General features: G+C 48.6%; 1 protein-coding gene across 2 annotated transcripts in view; it reads right to left on the bottom strand.

Moving 5' to 3' along the window:
- The window catches only part of YIPF4 (Yip1 domain family member 4), a 55010-nt gene that overhangs the window by 19595 nt on the left and 29415 nt on the right, over positions 1-6000 (bottom strand). The gene's annotated exons all lie outside the window — the stretch shown is intronic.

Genomic DNA, 6000 nt, shown 5'->3' with positions numbered 1-6000 from the left:
AGCGCGGCACCGCCCCACCCATGGGCTGCCTATAACGCGCCGCCTGATTGGCTGCTTGAGAACCTCGCCTCCAGAAACTCCCCGCCCTCTCAGCTATGCTTCCGGGTGACCCAAATATAAGGCTGGTCCTGATTGGAGGACATAGAACTCTACCCCCACCACCTATAGTGGGGCTTGGTTTGTTCCAGATTCACATTACCCCCCACTTTTATTTGGGTGTTTCCTGGACAGACGCAACCAGGCCACGCGCCTCACCTTTCCGCCTCTGTCATCTCCCCGCCCCCAACTGCCTTGTTTGTAGCATCCACGTCACCCGTCCCGCCCCTACCCGCGTGCTAACTGCGCAGGCGCAGGGCTGGCTTGGGCTCTGAGTCTGCCTCTGCGGAGGGGCGGGGCGGTGCGTGTTGGTGCTGCGGGGCAGCTGGGACGGCCTTTTCGGCCGGGTCGCGAATGAGCCCCGCGCCCTCCCGCACTGCCACTCGCCTGCCTTTTCCCCTGCCTGTGCTATTGTTCCACTTCTTGCCGCTGTTTTCTGCTCCCTGGTCTATGCTTCTCCAACTGCCCTCCTGCTCTGCTTTCTGCTCCCTCGTCCACAATCCCTGCCTGACCTGCTCCCTGCCTATTCTCTTTTCGCTTCCTAGTTTATGCTCTCCACCTAACCTCCTGCTCTGCTTTCCGCTCCCTAGTTGATGCTCCCTGTCTGACCTCCTGTTCCACCTTCTCGGGCTCCCTGCTCATTCTCCTCTTGCTGCTCCCTAGTCTGTGCTCCCTCCTGCTCTGCTCTCTGCTTCCTAATTGTGCTCCCTTCCTGACCTCCTGCCCTATCTTCTGCTCCCTCCCTACTCTTTCCTCTCCTGCTTGCTAATCTACCCTCCCACACCTGACTTCCTGCTCTGCTTTCCATTTCCTAGTTCCTAGCAAAATGGGTATGACAGGAGGACCTGAGCAAAGCCATTTTTGTTTTATGTAGTGGTTGGTAAATTTTTAAGATTCCAGGAACCCCTTGTTAGACTTGAGGCACCCTCAGTAAAGGCCACCACTTAGTTTTCACTTGTGTTTTGACTACAGACAAAAATAAAGCAGTGTTGTTGCGAAGATATCAGAAAGGCCACAAGAGATCAGAATGTTTTTAATGCCAGGGAGTTCAAATAGTAATCTATAGGTTTATCTTGTAAATCATATGTAGGTGTTTGTAAACCTAGCAGTGCTAATAGTCTACAGCACCTTGCTTGAGAATTGCTGGTTTAATGCAAAGCTGGCACCTCATTTACTGTAATTCTAATTTGTTGATTTAGACCTCCCCACCATTTAATGAGCTCTCTACAGGTCTGCTAACAAGATTAGCCTGTGCAAAGTTAATTGGGAGATCAGACTCTGAGGGGGTAGAGCAGTGGTTACCAACCAGTAGATCTTAGAGCCTCTTGGAGTCAATCTGAGGCTGGGGTGGGAAGGCTGAGTGCCCACATGCATGCATATATGTGTGCCTCAACCCAGGAGGTCAGTCCATGGGGGAGGGAAGGGATGGGGCCTAGGTTGAAGCCCCCACGGTGAGGGACAGTGCCAGAGGCAGGAGCAGGGGTAGGTTGAGTGGGGACCCGGCTGGGTGGGACTTACCTGCTGGGGAGGCATGCCCCACCCAATTTTTTTCCCCTTTGCCTCCATCTGTCCCCCCACCCCTTCCCTCCCTACAGACTTACCTGCTGGGCAGGGGAGGAGAGGGAGGAGTGGCAGTTGCACACAGTAGATCTTGGGTTGCATTTAAATACCAAAGGTGACCTACTTAAAAAGGTTGAAGACCTCTGGGGTAGAGTAAGGAGGAACATCTATGAAGTCCATAAGTGGATAAATTCACACCGTGCACAAACTCTTGATCCAACGAATTTTGGGTGGATGTCAGTGCTGGATGTGTTGGAACCAGTAATACATACTAAAAGTGGACTGCCAGATGGAGTGAAATTACCTCTAAACAATTAAAAGGAACATTCAGATAAGCCAATTAAAGCTACTGTTGTAGAGTCATCTGAAGAACATAGTGATACAGAAGAAGAATACCTAGATTAAGAATGTCCAGTGTACGCTATGTCACAGACTCGACTTCAAATTTGAGTTAAAGCGTTTTATTTTATTTAAATGTGCTCCATAAGCACTGGTACATTTGTTATTAATAATATTAAGTGTGACTTTGAAGAAATAAATGATAAAACTTTCCACTTGAAACAAGTACTCTTACTGTGAAAAAGTGGTCTATATTGATGGGTTTTGCATTAAAGGCTTAGAGCTGCCGAACAGTGGGCTCATCAAAAGACAAAGGAAGTTTGTAGGCTATTGCAATATCTATTTAAAGTCATTTAGAAAATCAAAACTGGCCTCATAGGTACCGAGATATCGACATTTATTCATGTCGTTAGTCATGGCTGCCATTTTTAAAGATGGCAGCCAAATGCCAAGATTAGAAAAGTGACCGCCAGGCTAATTTTTATCCTAAACAACTGAAAAATGATTTCCAATCTGTCACAGGGAGAGGAAAACCAGGGAGACTCCTGGGGCCACTAGGGGAACCCCAGGGCCAGGAGCTGGGGGTGGAATGGAGAAAAAGGGAAACTTACTTACCGCAGGAGTGGCGGAGGAGCAAGGATGGCGGGGAAAGCCCGCGCGGAGCGCTGATCATGCCTTATGGCACCTGCGGCCGGCAGATGACGTCACTCACAACCGCCGGCCGGCGGATGTAAAAGGGCCGGCGGTGAGACAGAGAGGAGGCGCGTATGTGCCGGGAGGAAGCCTCGCTGGTAGTGTTAGCTGGGGGCACGAGACGCCGGGAGCAACTCCACGGATAGACTGCGAGGGAGCTGCAGAGCCCGGCAGTGAGCCAGCGCCTCGAGCAAGGACTATACCTGCAGAGAAGCCAGGAGGTGAGGCAGAAGGAGACCCCAGGGCGTGGGGAGGTCAACGGACCTGGGAAGACCCAGAGAGAGGGTTGCAGCTTGAGGAGGACCCAGAGAGAGGGCTGCAGGACAGAGAAAACCCGGAGAGAGGGCGACGGTTCTGCAGAGACCTGGAGAGAGGGCCGCTGCCCTCAAGGGATCCAGAGAGAGGGTCTTGCCAGAGAGAAGAAGGAGTAACGTTCAACCAGGATAGGTGGTGTGGGGGCATAGAGCTGGACCCCGCAGAGGTAGCTCAGTCAATAAGTAGGGGTGTACAGGGGTTAGCCGTGTTCCCTGAGGAAGCCCAACAGGGGCAAGGTTATGCCTCTCGTGATATTTATTAAGTTGCTAAGCTGAATCGTGAAGGGTATTCCGTTTGTTTTCCCTGTTTTAGAAGGGGCTGAGGAGGTATCTAAAATAGACTGAGGGAGTGAGAGGCAGGCGCGTTGTTAAGAATTTAAGGAGGTGTACAGTCCATCAAGAAAGCGACCAGAACTCGCCGGGCTGGGAAAAGGGCGAGGTGTAGGGGAGGAGGAGCCTCGCAGAAGACATCAATGAAGCAGGTGACCGACGAGGGTGACCACGTCGTACGAAGTCCTACCCACTGGAAGATTCAAAGTCATGGCAGGCGAGAAGGGGCAACCTGCGACGCGTGTGAAGACCTCCCATAAGGCCACTGGCAACGGTAAGGCGAGTACCGGTAAGCACTCAGAGCAAAGAAACCTGAGGTAAGATGTACGAGGCCCGGCGGGTACAAAATCATAAAAAGGTCCCCTAAAAACACACAGACTTTATATATATGACTGGATTATAACATTATGTATTTGATCTTACACATTGAATCAGCTTTGAGGTGAAAACTTGATGAAGTGAGTAGTGGAGCAGCATTAAGCAGGATCGCACATGCATGTTCAGCAGGATGGCACATGCATGTTGCTGTGTATTACATCAGCTAAGGCAGGTGATACAAAATGGAAATCAGATCTTCTCACTCTCCTAGATTCATGGCTTCACATGCAAAAGCCAACATTGTGCATGCCATGCATGGTTTTCATAGCAAACCTGAGATACATACAGGTTAACTGAAATAGTTTGAAGAATCTGTGGCCCTGCTGTCAGTGGGCCTAGCAGTCAGGGTACCTTCTTTGTGAGGAATGCTAGTTGAAAAATTTCTATACAGTTGTTAATGAAAAAGGATACATTCTGGCAGACAGACTTTGACAGCCTGTTTCCTATTTTCCAACCAGCCCTGGTTTTGACTATGATTTTTACTTTATGTATTAGGGCAAGTCACTTATTTTAATCTCTACCTCCATAATCCCCCTTATAAAAAAAGGTTAATTAACATTTCCTATTTTATTTGTTGAACGTGGCTCCGAAAAATTAAAATGGAAACAAAATTTCCTCCTCCTCTTCTTAGGTAGATCCAGAGAGAATATTAGGGGTGTGTGAAGTGGGCCATGTTTGATTAGAATTCGGATTCAGCCCAATTCAGGAGACAGTGATTCAATTTACTGATTCGGATTGCTGTCCCGATTCGATTCAGCCAAATCCGAATCGGAAGATTCGATTCTGATTCAGAGAATCAGCGATTTGGCCATAGACACAGCTTTAAATGTTTTTTCAACATATTCGACATACCATCATGACTTGTGAACGCTGAGATGGTGGGGCGGATGGAGCTTCCCACAGGAGGGGGGGGGGGCCCCCGTGTGTTCAGAGGTGGATCAAGAAGTGGACTGGAGTACTTCCAGTACACTTTCTGGTCTACTGCCAAGCATGCGGAGTTCCCCCCTGCACCCTTCTGGCTTGGTGATTAGCCATAGGGGGACCCTGGGTGCCCCCCAGACCCAGAAGGCAACAGTCTCTGAGCCAGGAGGTGGGGGGGGGTCCCCTGCATGCTCCATGGTGGGCCTGGAAGTGGACTGGAAGTGCTTCTGGTCCACTTCTGGGCCCACTGCCAAGCTCTCTGGGGACCACCCCGTGTTCCCATGGGATGCTCCATCCTCCCCACCATCTCAGCATTCATGAGCTGCCTGGTACTTCGAGGTATGTATAAAAAACATATAAAGCTGTGTCTATGTCCAAATTGTTGAATCTCTCTGAATCTCTCCAAATTGAATTGGAGGCTTCCAATTCGATTCGGAGAGATTAACAGGTCTCCTGATTTGATTTGATTCAGATACGGAGATTCGGCCGCCAAATCTCCTCCGAAGTGAATCAGTGACTGAAGTTTCACGCAGCCCTAGTGAATATACAGGATGTCAGAGAAAATGAAAGAAAAACATTTACCCATGCATGCTTAGACCAGGAACACTGGGCAGATTTTGCAGCCAGGCAGACTTACTCCCTGAATGTCATCTCATGACATGTAAGAGACACAGAGGACCTGTACAGAAACTTCAATCAAGCATTTTTGTCTTTTCCTCGGTATTCACATTGATAAAAAACATTGTGTAAAAAATTATCTTTTTCTGTAGATGCCATTAAAGAACTGGTGTCCTTTTTTTGGTTTATGCCACCAGGGGGCACCATACTACTTTTGCAGCATCAAATCTAGCCAGTATATCAGGCCCAGGAGGATATACTGAGCAAAATGTTATAAAAACATTATAGTTCAAATCTGCCATTCTATATATTTGCTTGTATCTATCTACATGCATCCATGTATAACAATGTGTACAAGTGGTGGTTACAACAGATGTTTTTAATAACAGGGATGATATATTTGCATGGCAGAAAGAAAAGTTTGATAAGGCACTAGGAAGCAACACCCTGGGTACCTAGCTTAAAGGTTACCTGCAGTGTAGCCCAAGGGTGGGAAAATGCAGCCCGGGGGCTGGATGCAGCCCGCCAAGCCATTCTATCCCATTCGTGGGGCCCTTAAAAAATTTAGAAAATTAATATTTATCTGCCCTGGGCTGTCTGTCATGCGGCCCACGATGGCTTGCCAAAACTCAGTAAATGGCCCTCTGCCCAAAATAATTGCCCACCCCTGGTGTAGCCTCTATAAATAGTTTTCTTAGCCCTGCTTTTGTTTTAGAAGGAACTTGCAATACAAAAACTCAGCAGAACATTC

Source organism: Alligator sinensis, unplaced genomic scaffold (assembly GCF_000455745.1).
Source record: "Alligator sinensis unplaced genomic scaffold, ASM45574v1 scaffold489_1, whole genome shotgun sequence".
Taxonomy (NCBI): Eukaryota; Metazoa; Chordata; order Crocodylia; family Alligatoridae; genus Alligator; species Alligator sinensis.
Note: the sequence above shows the minus strand (reverse complement) of the source record. Positions and strands in the feature narration are given on the sequence as shown.